Below are 20469 nucleotides of genomic sequence, written 5' to 3' on the forward strand. Positions count from 1 at the left end.
AGTGCTCACACTTATAATTGTAATCTTTAAAGAGAAAGAGCAAAGAAAATTTCTTTAACCTTTCATTTCCTCGCTAGCCCACCATTGCAGGAAAGATCCAGCTAAGGTGTCTAGAAAGGCATACTCAAGAAGTTCCATCCAGGGATGCCTGAGTGCCTCAGTTGGTTTAGTGTCTGCCTTCAGCTCAGGTCATAGTCCTAGAGTCCTGGAATCGAGTTCCGTATCAGGCTCCTTGCTCAGCGGGGAGCCTGCTTCTCCCTCTGCCTGCTGCTCCCCCTGCTTGTGTGCTCTTTCTCTGACAAATAAATTTTAAAAAGAAGAAGAAGAAGTTCCTTCCATGCAGATCTGTGGTCTAAGGGTTGGAAAGTAATGGCATTTATCAGAGAGTGTGAGTGAAGAAAACAGGACAGATACTTGTGAATCAGGTGGAGCTGCTGGGCAGGAGGGAAATCAAAAGATTCTTGACCTCAATTTGGGAAAAGGAATTAGGTAGAAGTACCATAACAAACGTGTGGGTGTATATGGGGAGTGGGGGGAAAGGAGGGTAGAATTTAATAAAATACGGGTGCGTTGGTCAAATATAAACAATAAATAGCACTCACACCAAAAGTATTGAAGCAGAGTGGAGATGTGTTGATATTTGTCATGTGAAACTCTCTAAACAGATTAAAACCACATATCCGAATTAAAGAGGCAGCTTCTCAAACATCTACTTTAACAGAGAGCTTTTACCCCCAAGTGACTGAGATTAGCCACAAATCCCTCATGAAACCAAATTAATGAGATGATCCCTGGTTATTGAGAAAAAGAACTGAGAAAAAAAGGGAAAGTGATTTTTCTCATAAAAATGGTCAGTAGTTTTACATTTGAGTTTTGGAGACAATTCATTGACTCTTAGGAGCTGGAATAACTTCAAAGATGCTTTCATCCAACCCCCCTCAGATGAGTAAACCGAGACCCAGAGAGATTCAAAGTCTTGCCCAAGGCCCTCCATGGGAAGGGGGCTGAGCCAGCTTTGAGCTCTAGTGTCCCCTGTCTGCACCCTGGATAAAAAGATCAGTGAGGTTCCCTCCTGAGCCTGGGACTCAGGATGCAGGGCAGTTGCTCTGGAATAATAAAGAAGGCTTTTTAAATATTCCCTCATTTAAAAAGTTTGCATTTAACATCTGCTACAGAGGGAGGAAAATAAATTCCAACTGGCCTCCTTTTTCATTTCATTTTATTTCTCATTTAAGAGTGTGGGTGGAAAGAAGGGCTGGAAGTTGAAAGACAGTAACATGAGCCATGAAAACACTGTGTGTTCCACAATTAGAAAGTGAAATGCTTTACAGATGCCACCGAAAGACAGAAAGAAAGAAAGAAAGAAAGAAAGAAAGAAAGAAAGAGAAAGAGAAAGAGAAAGAAAGAAAAATTAAAAAAGGAAAACAAAGGAAAAGGCAGTCTTGAATCGGGGTATACCATTCTACCTTCCATATCAACCAGGTAAAGGAAATCAAATGCCAATGAATAATATGTCCACTAGAACCCTTCTTGAGTATTTATTCACTTGGCACAAGAGACAGTAGAGTATATATGACATATGCGTTACGTTCAGAAGACTTCTGCACCTCTTCATCCTAGTTCTGAGCTAATCAAAGTGGATATTCTTGTCCTGCAGGTTCTTTCTTCACAAATCTCGAATCAGACTCAGAATCTCAAGCTGAGTGAAGGGCTGGTATGTGAGTAGCTGCTGTGAGAGGACGAGGACTTGAACTTGTCAAGCTCGTCAGAGCAGATGCACGTCTATTCTTGAGACTGCCCATCTCTACACCAGGTACCCACTCCCTATTCAGCCTGGCAGTAAACGCACCCTATAGATAGCTACCTTCCCCACTAGGCATTTTTTTTTTTTTTAAGATTTATTTATTTATTTATTTGGAGAAAGAGCAAGAGTGGGGGTGGGGTGGGAGGGGCAGAGGGAGAGGGAGTCTTAAGCAGACTCCTCACTGAGGATGGACCCTCCTGACTCAGAGATCATGACCTGAGTTAAAACCAAGAGTTGGATGCTCAACTGACTGAGCCACCCAGCCACTGCACCCCCCCACCCCGCTTTTCTTTTTTTTAATATTTATTTATTTTGAGAGAGCGAGCCCAGTAGGCATTAAAAAAAAAATTAAGCCAGAATAAATCTAAGAGAAGCCTGGAAGATCAGGATATATATTCTTTGACAATATTCTGAAGAGATTTAGTATGAGTGGGATTTTTCAATTATTGTTGAACATGGACAGGTATATTTTGTTCATTTTAGATTGTAAGTGACAATGATGGATATTTTATTTCCCTAGAATATTGGTGATTTAAAGTGTCTCAATTAAAAATCTATTTGGCCACACATAACAGAAAACCCAGTTTACGGAAACTTAAACACACGTGTTTCAATTTCGTACTTAACTATAAGTCTGAAGTAGGAGTTTGATGGTGGTGGTTTGCTAGCTAAAGATGGTGGCCAGTGTCCTGGTAAATGTCTTGGCCTTTCCCTTTTAGGTACACCATGTCAAATAGTGACCAACATCCCTAAATGGAAGACAGGAAGAAGAGGGGTAAGAGGAAGCCAGCTGAGACCAACCACTTTTATTAGGAAAGCTAAACCTTTCTCAGACCTTGCTCCCAAGCAGATTTCTGTTTGTGCCTCTTTGGCCATTAGTGGGTCACATGGCCACCTCCATCTACACAGGAAGGTGGGAAATCGAGGAAAGATTATCATGATTAGACCAGGATAGCGGTGGATTTTGAGTAATCACAAGCACTGTGTATCACACAATGGAGTTACAATTTCATACGTTTACAAGTGTGACTGTTACCGTTAGCCCTGTGTATTTTAAATGCAGAGATTTTTACATTATTTCCCCTTGCTTCTTTACCTCTGTCTTGATAGCCTTATAGTTTCCATACAGTTTTCTTTGAAATGGCCACTGGCCCTACTTTCTTAAAAGAAACATTGTTAACAGAGCCCTGGCTGTCTCAGTCAGTAGAGCATGCGACTCTGTGAGTTCAAACCTCACGCTGGGCATAGAGCTTACTTAAAAAAAGAAAGCATTGTTAAGACGGATCCCAGCTGTTTGCCTCCAGGGTTATGACATGTGCTTGTCAGAACTTCATTAGTTTCCTGGTACATATATCTTTAAGAACAGCTGGAAGTAATTTTCAATCTAACCATTTCATATTTCATGGATGGGTGAACTTTACGGTCACTTTTGAAGGAACTATTTTAAAAGCTCATGCATCTTTGATTGGACACTTGGCTAGTCCCATCCATTTCATTGGTGCTTAAATATTTAAAAACTCCAAAAGGGCCCTTACCAGAGTTGTAAAAGAGATACAAGAAAGGCACAAAGAAAAAAATTATGTCATCTCTTGTCCCTCTCGGTATATTCAGTCTACTGTCTATGCAACAGCTAAGTGATTCTTCAAAACAAAAAGGAGACCATGTCATGCTTCTGTTCTCAGTACTCTGGTGGCTTCTGGTCACCCTCCTTACAATGGCTTTCTGGGCTCTAGGTGACCCGGACCTTGCCTGTGTCTCACGTTTTTCTACCCCTCCTCACTCTGCTGTGGCCACATTGGCCTTCTTTTATGTCCCTTGAGTAAGCCAACCATGTTTTCATCTCAGGCCTTTGTTTACCTTTCTTTTGGTCTGGGGTTCTCTACTCTCGGGTATTTATGTGTCTTGTTCCCACCTTTATTCAGGTCTCCACTCACACGTCACCTTCTCAGTGAGTTTTTCCTGACTACCCCGGTGTAAAGTATCACCCCTGCCCCCGCGCCATCCTTCTCTGTCCCCTAACTTTATTTTTTTACAAGGCCCTTATTTTAAGCTGACATTATGTTATATATTTATTGGTTGACTTGTTTATTATGTGTTCTCTCCTAGAATATGAGCTCAGCAAGGGCAGGAACTTGGTTTTTTTTCACTTCTTTATCTTTAGTGCCTAGAATGGTGTCTGGTATCAGTAGCTACACGGTAAGTATTCATAAATATTTGTTGGATGAATAAATAAGAGTTTCAAAAAACTGGTTCAACTATCATCTATTCAGAAGACTAATAAGTGGATCAGAGCTAGTTGGGCAGTTGTTTTTTTTTTCCCATGAGTATACTGGTACTTTATTTAAAAGAATAAAACTTAATAAAAATTCTCAAATCAAACAATGTTACATTGAAATGTGGTCCTTCCTTAAACTATTTATTTAACAAATATTTATGAAGTGCCTCTGCCTTAAAGAAGTGCCAGTGATTTTCCATATTTAATGTGTTCTAGCTATATTTCCCTATAGAGTTATCTGTACATTAACTATTAATAAAAGGGACCAGGAGGAGTGTTTCTAAACATTCCTTAGGACTCAGTTTTTGGCCCTGTTTCATGAACATGTTTTATTGATGATATAAATGAAGCTTATAGGAAACTCTTTGACCATTTTAGTAAATGATAGGAACCACTTAACACAGTGGTATTATAGAATTGGGATCCTAAAATGTCTTGACCAGCCTGTAGTAATGAGATATCCCACCAAAGAGAAAAAATCATTTGGTAAGAAGACATGCTTCAAGAGGGGAACTGAGGTTGATTGGTAGTATATTGGGAAAGATTTAGAATTACAGTCACTGTGACTCAATAGTATGCCTTGTTTATTACTAAGATGAAAGTACACTTAGAAATGCTAATCTAATAATATTACTATATTATTAATAGCTAATATATTTTCATGACTATGATCAAATGAAAAACAAATCCAGACTTAGTAAGGGGACACTATTGGAAAGGATTATTGCAAGGAGGGGCAAGAGACAATTGCAGTAAGGGAGGGGAACCATTGCTGCAACAGAGAGAATGCTTTGACCGTAAGACCTGCAAGTGCCCCAGAGTCCAGTGAAGAGAGTTTTCTTTTACACAAAGAGGTAAACAAAGAACCAGGTGTGGGGAAGCGGGATAAAAGGGTGATATGGTGGGTAGTGGAGCAGAAAAATGCTTTACCCCGAGGCTAGTCCATTCTCAGAAGGGGCTATATGCTGACTCAGGCAGAGATGGGTCCAAGTTCAGGGGCCTGGAAGAAGGAGAGAACCAAAGTGTAGCTGGGAAGAACAGTTTAGCTAATCATTTATGAGGCAAAAGGAATTTTGAGGGTCTGTGTTTGGCCTTGTAAACAAGGGGGCATCCATGAGTCTTATCAAAGTCATATGGAGAAATGTGGTTCTTTGTAGTAAATCATTCTCCAGAACACAGAGAAGTTTCTTAACCTTCATTGTTTTCCAGGATCACAGGGCTCAGGTAAAATTCGACATTTATATAATACATAAATTATATAATGCATAGTGTACCAATTTTAATTCTAATTATAGCTGTTATATATAAAATATGTATGTAACACACACACACACATATATATATATGTTATATGCACATATACATGTAACAGCTAGTAGAGTATAATGTCAGCTTCCTCTTTAGTCTTGGGGAGGTGACAATTAGCCTTATCCTAGTCTGATAACTGCTGGCTCAGAGGAGCAGCTGTGGCTCCCAGGCCTCACTATTACTTGGCCAGCAAGTGGGTTTAAAGTTTTGAATATGAAAGCCTGAAGTCAGGGCTTAAACCCAGCTTCTACTGCTCCTGTCTTTACACTGCACCAGAGCCAAACATTTACCTTTAGTTGGGATCTGGCCTCTGCAAGCGTCTGAATTTGTAACCCCTGCTCAAGAGTATTGTGGGCCCACCCTTTGAGGAATGTGGACAGACTGGATCACATTCAGGAAAAAACAACACAGATGGCAAAAGAAGAGAAACAATGCCACCATATGAGAAGTTTGGAGATTTAGTCTAGAGAAGATGGGCCAAGGGGAAGGATGAGAAAGCCCACCCTCACTGTCTCCAAATACTAGAAGTGCTGCCATGTGGAAGAATTAGAATTGTCTGGTCCCAAAAGTAGTACCAAGACAAGTGAGAAGATGTTGCAGGGAAGTAGATTTTGTACCAGCCTAAGGAAGCCCTTTCTAACTGAGCTGCCTTGGGGAAGTGGGGCTCTCCCTGTCACTAGATGTTTTGCTGCAAAGCTTCATGATGGGGCTGCAGGAGGGGATCTAACTATTGAGTGGGTGTGTTGAATTAAGTAGTTTTGAAGTTCCCTTCCTACTGTAAGATTCCGATTTTGTGAAATAAAATATAACCCCATTATTTTGGCCTCCATTGATTTAGAATGAGTATAAATCCTGTTAGTGGGGTGGAAGAATTTTTCCTTCTTAACATTTTATAATATAATATAATTATTTTAAAGCATTTTATATACTGTTTTCTAAAACATTTTAGAAACATTTTAGGTTTTAACTACCTAAAACCAATTAATAAGATAATGTATTGTTGGTTATGTATAACACTATTCTAGAAGTTTTATGGGGTGCTAACAGAATGTAGATGCATCAAAAAGAGTAAAATACCTAGGAATAAATTTAACCAAGGAAGTGAAATACCTGTACCCTGAAAACTACAAGAAATTAATTAATTTAAAAAGACACAAACAGAAAGATATTTCACAATCATAAATTGGAAGAACAGAATGTAGAAGGAAAATACGTTCTCCAGGAGTAGTCAAAGTTTACGTGGGAAAATCTGATAAACCCATGAAGCAATAAGTGAGCCAGAAATTATGTTAATTACGTCTTATATATTTACAAAACAGAGTAAAATTAGAAAACAGTGTGCTAATTGTCAGGAAAACTCAGTAAAAGGGGGGTCTAGTGAATACAGTGAAAGCATGGTTTACATACAAAATGTGAGAACACAAATTAAAGATTACTAACCAAGTATTCGAATCCAGACTGTATTAGAAAAAGAAAGTCTGTATAATCACGAAACGAATCGAAAAGAATCACCATAGACAGCCTTAAGTAGGAGGAAGATCTTGAGTTTGCCCTTGAATGTTGGCGATGAGGAGAACAAACCAGGCTGGAGAGCAGCTAAGGTGGGAATGAGGTGGGTGGGATCAGAGGTGACAAGCAGATTGTTTAGTTGAGGAAGGGTGCATGCCAGGGGTGGAGGGACATACAATTTTTGGATGGGCCCACTGTGACCTTGAAAACCAGGCAGGGGTATTCGTACTCAGTGCAGTAAGGAGCTAAAGAATGAAATGATGTGAGAAATTTAAAAGAGCACTTTCCAGTTCATTCAGTTAACCTTTATTGAGCACTTTACTTCACACCAGGCATGCCCAAGATGCTGAGGACCCCAGTACCCAGAAGATTGACCATTAAATGGGTGAGAAAGATAAGGAAACATTATAATTCTGTGATAAGTCATGAAGAGAAAGCACACGCTGTAGGTAGTGCACAAAAGTGTTGGGTGTGGTCGGCGCCACTCCAGGCGGGGGTTGGTGTGATGCCACAGAAGGCCTTCAGGCGAAGAAATATGTGAACTGAGTTTTGAAAGGCAGGCATGTGAGGTTTGGGGGATAGGCTTGCCTGCAAAGTGACAGCATGTACAGAGTGACCTGGAGAATAAGTGGGGTTGTTAGGAAGGTCACAGGAGCTGGAGTGCAGGACTCTGGAGGGTAGGGGAGGGGACAGGTGTGGGTAAGAGGTGGGCCCAGCCAGGTGAAGAAAGCACTTACATAATACCAAAAGTAGCAAATGGGTATTCACTGTTATTTTTTAGGGTAATTTTAAAAAAAGATTAAAAAAAATTTTTTTTTAAATTTGTTTTAGAGAGAGAGTGAGTGATAATGGGGCTGGGGGGCTGGGTGAGAGGGGCATAGTGAGAGGGAGAGGATCTCAAGCAGGCTCCGTGCTGAGCCCAGTGTGGGGCTGGAACTCAGGACCCTGAGATCATGATCTGAGCCAAAATCAAGATTCGGACACTTAACCAACTGAACCACCCAGGTGCCCCTTTCTGGGTAATTTTTAAGGGTAAATCAAGCTGCAGGAATGAATGAGATTGTGGAGGGACTGAGAGAAGGCAGAACAAAATTGGGGGGGGAACCCATGGTTTTCTTTAATGCACAGATAATCATCTCCTACTTACTGATCAGCTGCTATAAAAGTAAAATTCTAGTGGCCTCTGCTAGGAAACACTGGTGGACCTAGTTTAAGTCTTTATATCAAAGTGACAAAATGCTCATTTTCCTGAAAAGAATTTTTCATGATTTATAGTTTTTTTGTTTTTGTTTTTACGACTTAGAATTGGTAATATGTCTGTTTGTTAAAAATGCTTTCCCAGGATCGGTTAAATAAATTGTGGCGTATTCCTACACTAAAATACCACAGTATTAAAAATGATCCCATGGAAGAATATATTATGACATGGGGAATAGCTCATGTTGTATAAGTGGGCGGGGGGGGTGGAGAAAAAGTACTACAAAATGATATCTATGATCTTATTTTTTATTTTTAAAATTTATTTTTTTAAAGATTTTATATTATTTGAGAGAGAGAGAGAGCGAATGAGTAGTGGGGAGGGGCAGAGGGAGAAAGAGGGAGAGAAGCAGACTCCCCGCTGATCAGGAAGCCCAATGCGGGGCTCGAGCCCAAGACCTGGAGACCATGATCTGAGCCGAAGGTAGACGCTTAGCCAACTGAGCCACCCAGGTGCCCCTATGATCTTTTTTTTTTTTTTTTTTTTTTAAAGAAAAACAAACCAAAGAAAAAGATCAGTCATTCCTTTTTTCTGAGTTTCATTTTCCTCTTCAGCAAAATAAAAGTATTAGATAATGGGTTTACTTCCCTGCCATAAATAGCGATAAAAGTGGATAAAATACATGAAGCAACTGTTTTCAGCCACTGGATTACACTTCAGACAGTGTACTTCAGAGAAACACAAAAGACGAGTCCCCATTCAGCCCAGCTTTCTGTCTGAGGACATGTTCTGGACTGTGGTGTAGAGCTGGAGCCCAAGCAGAGTGGCTGTCTCATTGAGTGGCAGTTTAGGGACTTGAGAAGGCAGAGATCGGTATCCAGAGTGGCTGAGGGAGACTGTGCAGCAGAAAACTGACGAAGACGGAGCTGGACACAGGAGAGGGCCCCTGAGGTCTGGCCTGCAGGAGTACTGTCCTAGAATTTTTCACTAGTGCTGGCTGTTCACCCACAGGCCAGACTCCACAGCGCCTGGTGGAGAGAGAGGATTCTGGGGGTGAGGTGGATAAAACAGAACTGACTGGACATAGGCAGAGGCAGGGTTTGGAGATGCTGAGCTCTAAGCCAGAGTGGAGGGACCTCTCCGAAAAACTCAGGGATTCAGTTAAGACCCCAGAAAGGCCATGCCATAGGAATAAGAATCACACTAGATTCAGGACAAAAAATACGAAAATCATCCAACCCCAACAACACCTAGAATTTTTAAATTGACCTGCCCAAGAGGAATTGACACTTATTTAACCACTTGCCAGAAAAAATTCAATACCTTTAAAGGAAGCCAACATAATCCAGATTCCAAACAAATAAATAAAGGTATTAGATTAATGATGTCAACGACTCCGTTAACCTTAAATATAAAACTGCCAGCCTGAGTGGCTCAGTCAGCTAAGTGGCCAAGTCTTGGTTTCTTCTCAGGTTGTGATCTCAGGGTCCTGGGTTGGAGCACCCTCCTCGTCCCCTCCCTGGGCTCCCTTCTCAGTGGAAAGTCTGCTTCAAGATTCCCTTTCTCTCTCCCCCTGGCCCTCCCCCACTTGCTCTTTCTCTGAAATAAACAGATCTTAAAAAAATAAAATAAAACTGCCAGTTGTTTTACCGGAAAAAGATGGGTTTATTCAGAATAGCAGAGAATTACAATCCAGAACAAGCAAGCTGCAGCAACGCCACACTCTGGTCTGCAGAACAAAGTGGAGGAGCACTCTTTGATAGAGGAAAGAGGGTTGCTGGGTTGACCCTTATAAACAAAAAAATCCCTTGGAGTAAACTGGGAGTTTGGAGTACGGTGGCTTCTCATTGGCTGAGTTGTGACAGTCTCTCATTGGCTGGGCTGTTGCTGGGGCAGGAGGAAAACCTTCCTTCCTCCTGCTGGAATAGTAAAGTAGTATCCATGTGAAGATCTTTCTCTTCCTGTTGGATTTGCAGTTGATGAGTGGTAGGACATGAGAGCTCCCCTTTCCAGTCTCTCTACTCCATTCTAAATGAGGTTTCCTTTCATTAATTTTATTTTTTATTTTTAAGTAGCCTCTACACCTAATGTGGGGCTCAAACAACCCTGAGATCAAGAGTTGTGGGATCCACTGACTGAACCAGCCGTTTGCCCCTCCTTTTATTAATTTTTACAACTCCTTCTAATCATAAAATTCTGTGACTTAGAAAGAATACCTGTTTTCCATTTGGCTTCCCATGTGGTCTCTCTTCTTTCTTCCCATTTTAAAGACCTGGAAACTAAATGATAGTTCAGTAATAAAACATATTTAATTTACATAGTATTATTTAATCTTTAAAAAAATATCTTTTATATTAGTAGGCTGTGTGATATGTAGATATAAATATTTGAGTATATGTTGTGTACTTAAAACTTTGCTAAATATTCATAATTCTAAAAAAGAAATTCCACCTTGAAGGAGTTTATAATTCAGCTGGAAAGGAATGGAGATTCACATATGAACTGATGAATAAAATGGTGAGCAATAAAAATGAAACCAAAAGTATAATTTCATCGCTGCACAGAAATAAGAACAGAGAAGGACCCATGACCTTAGCACATACACAGATTTACTCATGAGGTGACTTAGTCAATGGAGAATGAGACACGTTTCCTACCACTACAGCCCCACCAGACCTCCCAAAGCTTTGAGGTTCTGGGGAGGATGGCCATCTCACAGGCTCATTGCCTCCTACCACACTGCTGAAGGAAGCTGGCTGGTTGTGTAGGATGCTCACCTTAGCCCCCTTCCCTTCACTGCTATTCCTGCTCTCAACCTCTTGTCTCCCCAAAGAGGATCCTAACTGTCCTATCTCTCCCCAGCCTTACCCACACATTTTCACTGAAGATAAAACCAGGTGGTAGATGAATGCCACAATGCACCCCCAGTAGCAAGTACTGAAGAGTCTCATGCCATGGAATAATAGTCACTAATTTTATGTTCTCATCAATTAAGACAGAGAAATACCAGCAAGGTCTGTCCTTTGAAGGTCTGTTCCCTTCTCCCTTCCCTGAGGCTGTTAGTTACATCAAAGGCAGGGCCTTAATAACTCCTAGGCCAGCTCAGAGGAACAAAGATTAACTACTAATAGCTCATTGGCTTGTGTTGATTCCAAAAGTACTAACCAATATATTATGTCCAGGTCTTGCTGACTAGTACAAAATTATCTCAAGGTTCCTATAAATAATCTCTCTCTCTCCATATATATATATACATATATATAATATGTATATATATGTATATATATAATATGTATATATATATACTATAAACAGTATATTTGAAACTAAAATGGAAGAATGACTAATTTCTTTCTACCAGGCAAGATTATAATAGCTGAAAACTTAAAATACCCTCTCTATGTAATTATATGAGTTCTTCATTTGCATTTATATCTATATAAATAATATTTATCCATATATATTATCTATATTTTTTAATGTTTATAACAATAAAAATGCCAGTGTCTATAGAAAAATAAGCAAAGGACTCAAACAGAATAAGTAATCCATATGGTTAATAAGCAAGCATAAAGACTAAGGAGTAACTGAAAAAATACAAATTGAAACAGTAAGATGATATTTTCACCTACCAGTTTGGGAAAGATTTAAATATTGATGAAAGCATGAGGAAAGATACTGTCATATACTATTGAGAGTGTAGATTGGTAAAAACTTTGTGAAAGGCAGTATATACTCAAAAAAATCTGCGTACCATTTATGCTAGGCATCTAATTTCTAACAATTTCTAAAGAAATAATTAGATGAAGGCACAAAGACAAAACTACAAGCATGCTCACTGTAATAGTATGATATATGTAAAATATATAAATGTAGTAGTATGTATAATAGTAAAAAATAGTACTAAGTGAACATTAATATAGAATGAGGAAGCATATTTTAAAGACACAGACAGTGCCCAGCTCACCCATTAACTATAAATTGTGATGATATTTTCCATAAAAGCTTTGCTGAGCATTAGATAATTGGGGCCAGAAAGGTCAGTGAGAAATGTCTCAACTGCTTTACCATGGTGAGTTGACTGTGTAATATGCACTTAATGGAAAGGCAACTTGCCAAAATAGATAGCTCTCTCCCATACTGTCCTGGGGCCTATTTGTTTTTAAATAAAGAACATATTTTAACTCACTTAGAAATGGTAAATTTAGTACAAAGCTTTCAATTGTTTTGGAGGGGGAAGAAAGAAACCCTAAACTGATTCACAGAACACAGGGACTAGAATTTCAATTGAAACCAGATGTTCTCATTGCTGTTGTATTTAATGGCCATCAGCAGTCAAACCTGAAAACCCACGTCTTCAATGTGGCCCAGCGAATGTGAGTCTTCCACGGATGCCTGGGCAAGGTACCTGGTTCCTTTGAGCACGAGAAGCGGATAACTATGCCAGTAGCTTCCATTTACGGAGAATTTACTATGTGCTGGGTGCCACGCTTAAGCATTATACCCAGCTTACCTCATTTAATTCTAAGAAACCTGTAGAGTCGAGTGCTTTCTCTATCACATAAGTGAAACAGTTGAGACTCTGAGAAGTTAGTGGCTCGCTTAAGGTCATCCAGCAGGGATTCCAGCCCACGGCAGGTCCACAGCCTGGCTCTTACTTTCCACATTGTAGTACAGTCTCTGCATGTTGTACAGGGAAGGAGAGAAGTGGAAGAAACAGTATTAGCAGGGGACTATTCAACTGGTAAACGCCAATGTGGCCGCAGTGATTTTCTAGATATTAAAGTATTTCCGCGGTAATTGGTTAATAGTGTTGCCCTTAGCATCTCCCTTCCTCCCCAGTGATTTTCCACTGCCCTTCTCCAGGATCTCGGGGCCCCTCATTTAGCAACAAGAGGGGCCACACGTGGTCTAGCAGGGCCCCTCAGGAACCCATCCAGGGCCTTCTTTTTGGGCAGCGTTGGGGAATATTAATTCTCTGCATATCATCCCTGAGGAGAAGAAACACCTAGTGAGCATAGGGCAGAGGCAGGGCTGCAAGCTCTAGAATTCACAGCTATGTTTGCTATATTCCATCTCTAACTACTCTTTTATACTTAGAGGTTTCCTTCATATCAGTCATAAGGCAGTTCCCGTGTTCGCCCTCTGCTGTCGCCCAGGGCCAGGTGCATGAGCTCTGGCCTGACTGTACTGCCTCTTCATTTCCTCCATCCTGCTTGGCACTGGCAGCTCCAAGGCACAGCCAAATGTGACGGTGGCATTTGGAATTTGGGGCAATTTGATCAAATCCAAGACATCGTGACTGTGAGGTTCACCATTTCTTTATGTCCCGGAAAGAAGGAAAGACCTGTGATGCGTGAAAATGCTGTGTCATCATGGTTCGGTTGCACCAGCATCTTGTTCTTTGAAATTTCTGTCAACTATTCTGAAGGATTTGGCAATTTCTCCTGCCTTTGGTTGCCACGATGGGCAGTCCTTCTGCACATGTCTCTGTAACAAAATGTAACACAGATTCCTCTGCTGGTGAGTATGTATCTTCCCTTCCCAGGTTCTGTAAAGGCTGTGCTTGGTTTACTGCTTTGTTAAAAATACGTAAACGTCGTCATTCTTCCTAAGAGCGTGTTCGCATCTTTAATATCAAATTCATATTCTACTACTGTTTCCATTTTCTGCTGTGCTGTTTCTATTGAATTAATATCTGTGAAAATCCAAATTGGAGGTGCTAGTTACATTTCTTTCTAATACATATTAAAGATAAATTTAAAACTATTAAAATGGGGAAAATTCTGTCTAGAGTCATCCCACTGAAGCCCAATAAGGTGTATGCCAGGCTTCGGGAAACAAACCTCTGTGGCACGTTGGCTTGTCAGGAGCTCCTGGCAGTTGTTAGCTAGTGTATAAGGTGTAAGGTATTGTCATAAAAGGGTAGGTGGAATCGTCAAGCTTTGACTAATGGGTAATGGTAGTTCTTCCCGGGATTCAGTATACATATATTTATCTGACATCTGTCAGCTGGAGTGGGCTGAGGGGGTTGTGTGACACAACGCATAATGGCACAGAACTTACTGTGGGTAAGACAGGTGTAAAGAAAAACGCAAGCGTGTGCCAGAGAAAGCTCTTCTATTGCTTGGATGTGAGACATAAGGTCATTGCCTCAAAAATATATAACAGAGCATGGTTAGGCAGTAAAAGGGTTTGTTCAAATAGTAACATGGCGTGGAAGGTTGGCGGTTATAACTGTGGCTGCTTTGTCAGTCACAGTGACATTGTTACACTAGAGTATAATTGTAATTATTGCCAATTTGTCTAGTATTGTCCGAGACTCCTTTCAAGTGTGCCACTGCTATTCAAAAACGTCCTGCAGACCCAAAAGTTTCAGAATGCCACCATAATGCTTTAGACCACTGACAATGCACGCGCCTGCTTAACATAGAGGGCCTTCAAGGTAATTTTATTAGTGGAAATTTCTGGAAACTTGCAGCCCAACAAGATATTAATGTGAGAAAAAAATCTGCCGTAGTCATTGATAATCTTAGTTATGAAGTCTTCTCTTTGTACATTACAGATAGGCATGGGGGGGAAAGACCCATTTTGCTACTTAAAGGAATTCCTGAATGCCTTTTCTGTCATTTGTGCTAATCTGGCACTATATTATTTGAGGTCAAGTCTACTTTCTCTGCCTAATTCCAGTTATATATTCTCTACTTTAATTTTTTTATTGAATTAGTTTTGAAGAATTATATTTTTTCCTAGTCAGTTATGCACTTAATCTCTTTCTAGGTTTATTGCCAGAAAGATGTTCTTAGTATTCTTTTTTTTTTTTTAAGATTTTATTTATTTATTTGATATAGAGAGAGAAAGACAGCTAGCAAGAGAGGGAACACAGGCAGGGGGAGTGGGAGAGGAAGAAGCAGAGGAGCCTGATGTGGGGCTCGATGCCAGGGCTCCGGGATCATGCCCTGAGCCAAAGGCAGATGCTTAACGACTGAGCCACCCAGACGCCCCTTAGTATTCTTGCATCTTTAAAAATCCTTGTATTTATGTCATGTTCCCTTTTTACTCCTAATATTGCCTATTTTTGCTATCTTTTTTTTTTTTTACCAATTTGCCAGAGTTGTGTCTATTTTTTAAAATGTTTTCTAAAAGAGACAAATTTTGGTTTTGTTGATTCTCTACTTAAGCTTTTTTAATAATCCATCTTTACACCACATCCCTTGGCATGCATTGCAATATTTATATGTGAAAACTCCCCTCTTAATTCAAAACTTTTGCTCTGAATGAATGAAAAGTCCCCTTATCTGGAAAAACTTTAAAAAATTTCCTGTGTGGGTGTATTTCCTTATTTTCTGTCTGCTTCTGTAAACTCATTTAATATTGTTGTTTGAATTCTCTTCCTTTGGACAACACTTTCCCCAATTACATTACTTCTCAGTTTTATTGCTGTTCAAAGCCTGAAACACAGGGATAAAATCCTGCTTCAGGACTCTCAAGTGATTAGTTTGGTTTATTCTGGAAAGCTCAGGCTCAAGTTGAGCTCTGAAAGATGATGAGGATTTGGATATGGGGTTCAGAGCAGTGGTTTTCTGGGTAGGGCTTTGAGGCAGCCTTTGTGGACAGCAGTGAGATGACTCATCCCTATCAAAAACCCGGAGATTCAAAGTAATATCCCTCAGCCAGCTTCATCTAGACCCTGTTCTCTCTGACTCTCTGCTCCAGTGGCTCAGACCATCTTTCAGTAACTCAAATCTGTGCTGCTCTTTCTTACCTCAGGGCCTTTGAACATGTTCCTCCCTACCCCAGGATGCTGTTTATCCTTGCCACTTTTCCTGCTTAATTTCTATTCTTCTCTTAGGTATCTGTCCTTTCGTCATGAATAATTTTCTGATTCCCACCGAAAGTCAAATTACCCTATTGTAACTTACCATGAATGTAATTTTACATTGATTACATGATTCCATGATTAATGTCTATCTCTTTCTCTGGAATGTAAACTTTTTGAGGACAGGAACTACATCCTTTACTTTCTCATTTTTGCCTACCATCTTACAAAGAGTAGGCACTCAGTTAATAATTGTTTAATTTCTCTCATTTGCTAATTAGTTAATATATAGCTGAACAGTATAGAGATCTACAAAGTCCATCTTTACTTCTTTTTTTAAGATTTTATTTTTTTATTTGAGAGAGAGAAAGAAAGAATGCAAGCAGGAGGAGAGACTCAGGGGGAAGCAGACTCCCTGCTGAGCAGGGAGCCTGACGTGGGGCTGGATCCTGGGACTCTGGGATTATGACCTGAGCCGAAAACTGACGCTTAACTGACTGAGCCACCCAGGCGCCCCCAAAGTCCATCTTTAAAGACATAATGTCCAGACAAGAGCTACTTGACCCAGAACTGCTTAGAATTTGAGAGGCTTAAGTTACTCCCGCTCATTAAAAGAAACAAAGATATGCAAAACAGACATAGAAAAATAGTGCTATTTTAAATGTTTACATTGAGACAATTAACACTTCAGCACATAATACAATATAATTTGCTACTCACAAGATAATTATAGGATTTATTAAATTATTCTTCCATGGTGCACTCAGGCAGTGTGAAACGGGATTGGGGTTCAAGCATAAAGGCATATAATAGATGTCCTTCTTCAGCCCCAGTATTGGCTGTCTGAATAGCCTCTCCACTTGAGGGCCTTTGTGAAAGCGATGCCTAAGCCATAGCCCCTCCTGGCTACCACCACCCCTTGTAGGACAAGGCCTGACTAAAGGTACTCATCTATCCCAAGAAAGAGCCTAGTAGAAAGAGATTTACTAGCCTTTGAAAAAGAGAAATAGAGAGGTAGACCCCGGCAAGTTCTCTCCTGCACAGCATACACCCTGACCTGGGACAGCCATCCCCCCTGTAGGGCAGGTCAACCCTAGAGTTGAGTTGGAAGTGTCTGGCGATCATAGCTCCGTGATGCTCACGTGCTCTGAGTTTGAGCTCTCCAGACAGCGTGTGATTACAATCTGACTTCTAGTGTTGGCAGCACGGCGATGCAGGTCATCTCCTATTAAGCCCCCACCTCCCCTTTAGTGTTACGGGAATACTGCGGCATAAGATAGTCCCTACGTCCAGCAATTCTGGGAATATCTGAATTACCAATTTTTCAGTCACGAAGATTTATTAAGGGATTTAATGAACATAAAAAGTACTTAACACATAACCCAAAAGTTTAGGTAGGTAGATTGCACATGGACCATGATGATTCCTCTGTTAACTTCAATCTTTAAAGACTGTTTGCTTCACTCATATTTATTCTTTTCCTTGTAGAGGAATAAGGAACCTTGGGATGCACTTTGTGTTTAGCTAATATATTGGGTGACTAGGAACAAATGTATCAAAGTCGAGTGTTTGCAGCCTCTTTTGCCCACAAAGGAGAATTCTGAGTCTAGCAATCTCTACCTGTCCTTTCCCCCTGAGTGCTAAGGGAGAGTCTGTCTTTGCTAGGTTGGTTTCTGGGCCTTGTGATGCAGAACTGAGACAATGGTAGAAAATAGATGGAACGGAGAAGAGGAGATGGGGTGGGGTTATTTCATGGAAAAAGGGCAAGATTTATTGACTGGTGAGGAGAAAGAGGGAGGAGCAAAGGGGCAGGAGGAGAAAGGGAACTCCAGAACTAAGTCATGTCCTACTAAAGAGTTTTGTAAGTGAGAGCTGAAGGTCAGGAGAGAGAATATGGCCTGGAGGGGCAGATCTTTTCTGGGAAGGCCACAGAAAGTGTGGCTCTGAGAGAAAATTTTTAAAAAGAGTGTTTTGTTGTTTTTTTTTTAAAAAAAGATTTTATTTATTTATTAGAGAGAGGCAGCAGGAGCAGGGGCAGAGGGAGAGGGAGAAATAGATTCCCCGCTGAGCAGGGAGCCTGACGCGTGTCTCTATCCTAGGACCTGGAATCATGAGCTGAGCCAAAGGCAGACGCTTAACTGACTGAGCCAGCCAGGTGCCCAATAGTGTTTTGTTTTGTATCAGAAATATACTTTCGTATCCTTGATGCTTTTTTGAGAGATATAATAGTAATGTTTTTATTTACATCAGTTTGTGTGCTGACCTGTTTCTTTGAGTGCCAGACTGCTCTGAGATTGGGCTGTTGGGACCTCAGTTCTTTTTTTTTTTTTAAAGATTTTATTTATTTATTTGACAGAGATAGAGACAGCCAGCGAGAGAGGGAACACAAGCAGGGGGAGTGGGAGAGGAAGAGGCAGGCTCACAGTGGAGGAGCCTGATGTGGGGCTCGATCCCATAACGCCAGGATCACGCCCTGAGCCGAAGGCAGACGCTTAACCGCTGTGCCACCCAGGCGCCCCTGGGACCTCAGTTCTGAGCATGAGTGTGATATGGGAACAAGGCAGTTGTCTCCCCACAGTCCTTCTTCTTGCCTCAGGCTTCGGGGCTTCCATCCTGATTGGTCAGATTATGATCTTCCAGGAAGTTGTTGGCCTGGAAGTAGCTTAGTGTGTTAGCCTGGGTTCTCCCAAAGCAGATCCTGAGGCAAAGAATTTGAGTTCAGGTAGATTATGGGGGATCGTGCTTCCAGAGGAAGTGAAGCAGGGAAGAATTAGCCCGTCCATGGCTGTGGCCACTGAGGCTGGTGCTGGTATGAGTGACTGGTGTTTGATCCTGTGGAAGCTTCTGAGGAGCTTTATGAAATCTTTCTCAAAATTATCCTCTTAGGGAACAAAAAGGGAAAGCATTAATTCATTGGTTCCAATCTTCTAGTGGGTCAGGGGTGGCCTCAGAGGCTTTCATTGTTCTGGGCTTTTTGGCTTGTGTTCATCTGACAGTTGAGCAGTGTTAAAAGATAAAGTGAGGCATATTAAAACTTTTAAGAGTTTATTTGAGCAAGAGTTGATTCCAGTTAGGCAGCACGAAAGCAGACGGGGTTAGGAGCGTTCTGCCACCAGGCACTAGGGGAAGGTGTTTATAGAGAAGATGTGGATGCAGAGCAGGGAGATTACTTGTTTGCCTATAGCTGAAAGCCTAGTTGGTGGTTTGCGATTGGTTGTCCCTAGGTTTCCATTTCTTAACCTTGAGCATTTATAGGCTTAGATTTTGGTTTGCTTACCGGGCTGCCACACATTAGAGTCATTTCAGTCTAATGGCCTCCTTGTTTAATTAACTTAACAGCAGGTTCTCATGGATGTCCTACCTTGTGAGGTTAGAGCAGCCACAAGGCATAAAGCAAAAGGCTCCTGGTGTGGAACAGAAGCAAGATGGCCTTGGGCCGTACTTGCTCAGGGCGGGTTGCCCTGACACTGGCGAGTAAAACAGAGCACGCCGAAGAGCAGAGATTCCTGGGAAATGGCAGTGTGTCTGCCTGGATGGTGTATGTCAAGGAGAACAGAGGGACAAAAGAATGTCAAGTGAGATTGGGTAGCATATGGACTTCATCTGAAAGCAATAGGGAGCCAGTGAAAAGTTAATGCAAAAGTGTGAACCCAATCAGATTTGTGTTTTAGGAAAAGGAGCAAACAATACCAGTTGTAGTGTAAAGGATGGATTAATGGGGTAAGTGTAGCATGTGAGGGGAAGGGTAGTGGTTGTTACAGAAATCGTGAGACCTTTTAGGAGATAACACAGACAGTCTAGGCGAGAGAATATGAAGATCTAAAATAAGACTGTGGCAGATAGGGGTTATTGAAAGAGAGGGAACAAGGACACCTGGCCATGAACTGGTTCAGGGATGGGCGTGTGACCCAGGCTGAGTAGAGCAGAGGCTCCTTCTCTTTGAAACACAAGCTGTAAAGATGTGATCCCAAAGTGAGTGCCTCCCTTGTTCTCCACCATGTGGAGAGACTGTACATGGGGTCCTTTTAAACACTTTGATTATTGCTGGGAGAAACCATCTTTCAATACCTAACTGGTAATGTACACCATTGTTTTCATTTTGTTTTTCTTTCAGAGCTTGGAGAACAAGGGGTAGGGTGTGTGTGTGTGTGTGTGTGTGTGTGTGTGTGTGTGTGAGAGAGAGAGAGAGAGAGAGAGAATGACTTGATGCTATGCAGTTCCTGTATCTAGTCTACTCTGAGGGCTGTTTTAAACCCTACTTTCCATGGCTTGATGGTTTGTTTATATGAACATGTAATTTCCCCTTTTTGGCTTAAACCACTTGAGTTTCTCACAAGAGTCTTAACTAAAATAACATCTTTGTGCCTAAAGCTTTTTTCCTACTTTATTTTATTTTATTTTTTTAAAGATTTTATTTATTCATTCGACAGAGAGAGAGACAGCCAGCGAGAGAGGGAACACAAGCAGGGGGAGTGGGAGAGGAAGAAGCAGGCTCATAGCGGAGGAGCCTGATGTGGGGCTCGATCCCATAACGCCAGGATCACGCCCTGAGCCGA

At 41.1% G+C, this 20469-nt stretch overlaps 2 long non-coding RNA genes across 2 annotated transcripts in view; one reads left to right on the forward strand and one right to left on the reverse strand.

The window, feature by feature from the left end:
- The first annotated feature begins 273 nt into the window (after nt 1-273).
- On the forward strand, nt 274-4210 carry LOC121104413. The gene is made up of 3 exons (XR_005836722.1): nt 274-1813; nt 2524-2579; nt 3911-4210. It is a non-coding gene; the product is annotated as an uncharacterized LOC121104413 (long non-coding RNA).
- A 5528-nt stretch (nt 4211-9738) lies between these two features.
- Nucleotides 9739-20469, reverse strand: part of LOC103659708 — a 36434-nt gene continuing 25703 nt past the window's right edge. The window contains exons 2-4 of the long non-coding RNA XR_005837950.1: nt 12608-12774; nt 10311-10373; nt 9739-10055 (exon numbers count right to left, since the gene is read on the reverse strand). This is a non-coding gene — a long non-coding RNA (uncharacterized LOC103659708). The remainder of the gene's footprint in view (nt 10056-10310; nt 10374-12607; nt 12775-20469) is intronic.

The sequence above is a fragment of the Ursus maritimus genome, unplaced genomic scaffold (genome assembly GCF_017311325.1).
Source record: "Ursus maritimus isolate PB19 unplaced genomic scaffold, ASM1731132v1 scaffold_1, whole genome shotgun sequence".
Classification (NCBI taxonomy): domain Eukaryota; kingdom Metazoa; phylum Chordata; class Mammalia; order Carnivora; family Ursidae; genus Ursus; species Ursus maritimus.